Source organism: Corylus avellana, chromosome 9, assembly GCF_965113065.1.
Source record: "Corylus avellana chromosome 9, dhCorAvel1.hap1.2, whole genome shotgun sequence".
NCBI lineage: Eukaryota > Viridiplantae > Streptophyta > Magnoliopsida > Fagales > Betulaceae > Corylus > Corylus avellana.
Window position 1 is genome coordinate 16,413,469 of NC_142498.1, and position 6,091 is coordinate 16,419,559.

The following is a 6,091-nucleotide window of genomic DNA, read 5'->3' on the forward strand; positions in this document are numbered from 1 at the left end:
ATAAAAGGAAAAGAAATCCAAAGCTACTTTCCAGCCTCCTAGTGTGAGGTCCCGTCCACATAGGAAAGGCCCCATAGTCCATATGCCATACACGGCCCATTTCACAACTGGGAAATCTCTGTTTTTCTAAAATGCCCCTTGCAACTCATATTTTGTTTTTCTAAAATGTCCCTCAATGCGTAAGAATTGAGATTTATAGTAATTACTAATTACATATGTTCGAATTGTTAATAATTTGAATAAATAATATAACAAAATTTATATATATATATATATATATATATATATGGGACCTAAGTTTCGTGCAATTCATGCAAGAGAATTGCAGGTAGCTTGTCTTGTCGTTTTTATGAAATCCATGCACATAATTGACGACTGTGATTTCATTTCCCCAATCATTTCTTGCAAAAACTGATTTAGAATTCAACCCTAGCTGAAATCAGGCACCATTTTCGGAAGTTGCCTGTTGCTGGCCATGCCAACTTCACTTTCTGCATTAAATGTGACTGTCTTTCTCTCTGTTTTCTGTGAAAAACTTTCCGACCCATTTAATGTGGAAAGAGAAACCTAAAGGGAATTATTTTGGGAAGGAAAAGAATTCCAAAACCCGATAGTCCCCTTTAATTTCTTAAAATACAAAATTCTCTTATTTTAAAATTTAAGCCCTTTCATTTTATCTAATGATTTAAATAAATACAAAAGCTTGTATTATTGAGATTAATAAATTTGACATATTAAAATCTAAAATTAATTACTTAAATAACACATAAATTTTTATATTTATTTAAACTGTTAAATAAAATGAAGTGTTTAGATTTTAGAATATAAAAATCTGGGATCTCAATCCATCAACCATCAACCAGTCAGTGAAAAGGTGATAGGTTAATGATCAGGATCAGAATAGCCTCTTATTTGATGTGTACATAAAGAGGGAGTAAAAGTAATAACACAGATTTTTCTGCCAAATCAAGTAGAAGAGCTCTTGCTCGGGTAGAAGTTCCTCTTTTTAAAGAAGAAAATTTACCTCACAAGTCCTGTCCACAAAAAAGAGTAGAGTAAAAAGAGGGGTACCCAAAAACAGGAGATCCCTGCCCATTTTAGCGCCATACAGGCTAGCATGAATGATTAGGCATTAGTTGGGGGTGATCAAGATAAGAAACAGATGATTGGGATTTTCCAGCTTGAAATATATGAAATTTATTTGTCTAAATAAATTTTAAAATATTTGACTATCTATTTACATTATAAAAAATGATTTTTTTTTTTTGATAGGGTGTTTTTGTCGTGCTAGGTGGCCTGACATGTCACTAAACGTTATTGATATGTGTCGGGCATTAAAATTATGAGTATAAAAAATGGGGATTTTTTGACGTGTCACTGTTTGACATGTCAATAATTTGTGACGTGTCAACAAGTGACACGTCAAAAAAAAATTTTGACGTGTCATTTTCTGACATGTCAAAAAATTTCTGACATGCCAGAAAATGCCACGTCAATAACGATTATTGACGTGGCACGTCAGAAAATTTTTTGACGTGTCAAATTGCCACGTCAACAAATTATTGACGTGGCAATTTGACACGTCAAAATATTTTCTTGACGTGTTAGTACTGACATGTCAAAAAAAATTTTGACGTGCCACTCCTGCCATGTCAAAAAAGTTACTGACGTGCCACTACTGCCACGTCAGTAATGGTTGACATGTTAAGAATGGCACATCAAAAATTTTTTGACGTGTCAAACGTTATGACACGTCACTAAATTGTGATGTGTCATAACTTGACACGTCAAAAAAATGGTAATTTTTAAATTTTAATTTTTTGCCTCCCCCTATATATTTTTTGAATTTTTTTGGGGTTCTACCCAAATTCTGGAGTTAACCTGATATACAATTTACATATGTACTACAAAAGAACTATCCATCGATCCATGCAAATAACATAATACATATCCATCAACGTCGATCACAAACATACAAGTTCAATGTACATCTAACAAACTATTAACAAAACTAGCTTCAAGACACAATAAAACTATCCATGTTATCACAAATAAAGACATATATAGTCCCTAAGAGGTAGCTCAATCGGCTGGGACCACGCCTAATGAAGCGGAAGTCACTAGTTCGAATCTCCATCCCCCTCTTGTGCGGACATGTACAAAAAAAATAATGACATATATAACTATATATCTAACTACATCAAGAAAACTATCAAAAAAACAATTACATCTACAAAATAACTTATGTACACAAAGTGCGAATGGCCAATCATTTGTTCAATCCAAGTTATCATTGATATCAATAGCATCCTCTCCATAGCCACTAGTTGCAAATGATAAAATAAACAATCACTAAACAATATTATAGAATCGTATCAAGTCTTAATCATTGAGCAACGTCACTTTGTAAACAAAGGTCATCATACTCAATAAATTCAGATTTATATCTACACCCCCAACATATTTTTGTCATCAAATCAAATGGACTTCACATTCTACCAGGACCATAGTGGTCCATCTCACGATGCCAAACACTTCAAATACAAAGCTTTAACCAACATCCACCACCAAACCAACCAAGATATAAACCAAATTTAACAGGATTTGCAACATCATTAATGACAATCACTGTCCCTATATATATATAGGGACAGTTCTAAAACCACATTGACCATTAAAAAATGTCATTACCTAATCCACTATCGACCGACGATCTCACAATCGCAAAGGGTGGGGAAGCTCTGTCTGGCGCTCCCTTATATTGAGTCACCTCGGGTGCGGAGCTCGACCTCATCATTTCCTCGAGCTGGCAAAAACGGACTTCAAACATTGTTGTCATCTGAGCTTCCTTTTGCGCAAGATGCGCTGCCATATGATCATCTTTTTCAGCCAATTGCGAATCTTTCGCAGCCACCTGCCGAGCTACCCACACATTTGTCTGCTCCTGCTCTGCGGTCAACAGCGCATCCATCTGTGCCTTGTGTTGTGCCCTCTTAGCCTCAAGTGCTCTGTCAAGAAGTTCTTGTGAAACCGCGGAGTGCTAGGGCTTCTGTGACCGTGCCTGTGACGATGTATAGTATAAGTGTATGCTATCCTGCACAGGTAGAATATTCGGTCCAACCTATCGAACCCTACCAGCGTACTCAGACTTATTTCTAATCGCCTGGGCGTACCCGTCGTTCGGCTTCCACCGTACTATCCCATTTGTCACGCTCGACGATACTACAGGGTTAGTAGGCATTAGCTCTTCCAACCTCTCTTGCATGTTACATTAATTATTTGTGCATCATACAACTGTTAATCGTAAATAAATTATCACACACATATATAAGCAAAACAACATATGAAAGGTGAGTGACATACACATCTCTCTTTGATTATGTCATTCGGATATTGACCATCCTTCTTCTTGTGTGTCTTGATGTAAGACTGTGCTCGTGTAGGAGGAGTGCTCACAGTTACGGCCTGCTGAAAAAATAGAACATACAGAGATGTTTATATATATATATATATATTCAAATGTTTACATCTATAAGTATAGGGTAAATTACACACATACCTCCTCATATGTCACCCTGGTGAAGCTCTTCGACCCGGTGCAATGGGGCGTATTGTTTAATTTTCACAATCTCTTCATACGCGTTGCATACTCCTACACAATTAACATTCTTAATATGTAAGCACTAACGCAATTATAATTAATGAAACTACACAAAATTATAGTATAACTCAGAACCTACCTGGTTCTACTTGCTACACCATTTATCCAACAAGATCTCTAAGTCGAATGGGTCGTATTCGTTGAGCTTTTCTTGCCCCATTCTCACCCGTACGGTGTCCGGAGTATCGTCCGGCCGAATGGCAAGATCGTCTTTTAACTGGTGCCTTCAAGTCCTCAGCTTGGTGCCCATATCTCGGAACGCGTCCTTTGTTACGACAACCATATTGCACTCGGGTGGGACGTAAAAGTCTACCTGCACAAGTTAAAAATTAATAAATTAAAAAAACAAATATATATATATATGTGTGTGTGTGTGTGTGTGTGTGTGTGTGTACATATAAACACATATATATGTACAACTTAGAGCGTATATATACATGCATTAGGAGTGTTTGACATAATAAAATACACATGCTATCATATAACATCTAGTTAAAACATACCATCAATGCGTCTTATATATCCTCCTTCGTACGCTCCGGTACCTTCGTCCAGTCGTCCTGTATTCTAACATAATTTCGCTCCTTATGATCTTACCGATCATCTGTCTAAACCTCATATCGCTAAATCCTACAGGTTGCCACGAACTATTGTACTCGAGTACGGTCCTTTTCTCGGCGGGGACCCCGGGCAACCTGTGCAAGTCGATAATGGTGAACACCTCTAAACATATGCTTCCACCTGACTTGATACCTAACACATTAACAATTATCGATGTTAGTTATTTCGAATTGAATACTAACTACAAATAATAAAGATGTATATATTTATATTTTGGGCATATATACTAACTTATTGTCTAGACCTGGTGAGGGCCTAACACGGGTGGAGCAGTGTCATCCGGCTGCGAGTCATCCGTGGCACCTGTCCCACAGGCAGGTCATCCAGGGCCTGTGTCTCACTGTTGTTTGTACTTACGCTAGGTTGGCCGTAGAGCCGCTTCACATGGCCATGAGAACACACCCCTAACTCGCTTATCGTCGTTAGGTGATCAGGTGTATGAAAGGATGCATCTGTGTAGTACGGAGATGGCTTATACCGATACCTCATCTAGGTCAGGCCTGTCGGATCGTATGGATTAGGGACAAGGGTCGCCCCTTCCACATCACCTGGAAGTAATGGTCGATACCCGGTCTGCTGCCTCATAAGCTGAGCAACGTCCTGTTGCTCGTTGTCATCAGGCTGGCACGATAAAGACCCATGCGCCGTAGACTGCCGCACTGAAGATGGGGGCCTCTGTGCTCTTGTCTTTCCCCTAGTACTTATAGCAACATGTGAAAGATAGCACGCACTCAATTAATTACGTATACAATGTATGAAATATTCACTACTATATGTAAATGACTCACATATTAAAAAAATAGAGGAAAATGCAGTTTACCCCCTTGAAGTTTTAGGGGTTTTTTCAATTTTAACCCCAAAGTTCAAAAATTGGCAATCTACCCCCCTGAAGTTTAAAAAATTGACAATTTAAACTTTCCGTTACTAATTTCAGTTAAATTGGACGAAAATTTAGAAAAAAAAAGCATGAGGGTAATGATGTAATTTCATAGATTTCCGTCCATTTAGACGAAAAAATTAAACGGAGGGTTTAAACTGCCAATTTTTGAAACTTCAGGGGGGTAAATTGTATTTTTTCCTAAAAAATAAGATATATATCAAATTTATATATATATATATATATATATATATATATATATATATATATATATATATAGTGGTAGTTGTTCACTAATTGGGAAAAATTTGATCACAATTCAATCACATAGGCTTGGTTTGAATCTAAGTCGAGTCTAACGTATTCGATGTGATCCTGCGGATTGTGGTCCTTATTACTGGTCAATAGGAGCGGCTCACAATCGTAGTAGTTGGCACATGCAGCATGATGCCCTTCACTCTGACCAATGTCGTATACGTTTCTAGGTTTAGTCCTTACAGGACAAGCCAAATCTGGGCCTTATCATCTTGAACGTAAAATATCTGGTCAACTTGTAAAGTTAGCACATACGGCTCATCAGTAATCAGCTCTCCCGTGTGGACAAGGTTTTTGAAGTTGACAAGCATTATGCCATACTTGTCCACCTTGTACCCCTTGTCCCTCATGTTGTCCGCCTAATCACACCTGAACATAACGTACTTAATCTTGTCGTAGTACTCAATCTCAAGTACTTCCGTTAACTTCCCGTAGAACGTTTCGCCATCAACAGTCAGCACACACACGCCGCTGTTCTGAGTCCTCTTTCCAGCATCATACGCAAAAGTGCGAAACAGCTTGTCATTAACCACATATCTATTGTATCTGACTGCTGACTCCCTTGGCCTTCTACAATACATTAACAATTTGTCACCAAATTTATCATCCTTGGACAT

General features: G+C 37.8%; 1 pseudogene; it reads right to left on the reverse strand.

Annotated features, from left to right (window-relative positions):
* Window positions 1–2,674: 2,674 nt before the first annotated feature.
* Window positions 2,675–6,091, reverse strand: LOC148583866 (uncharacterized; annotated as a pseudogene).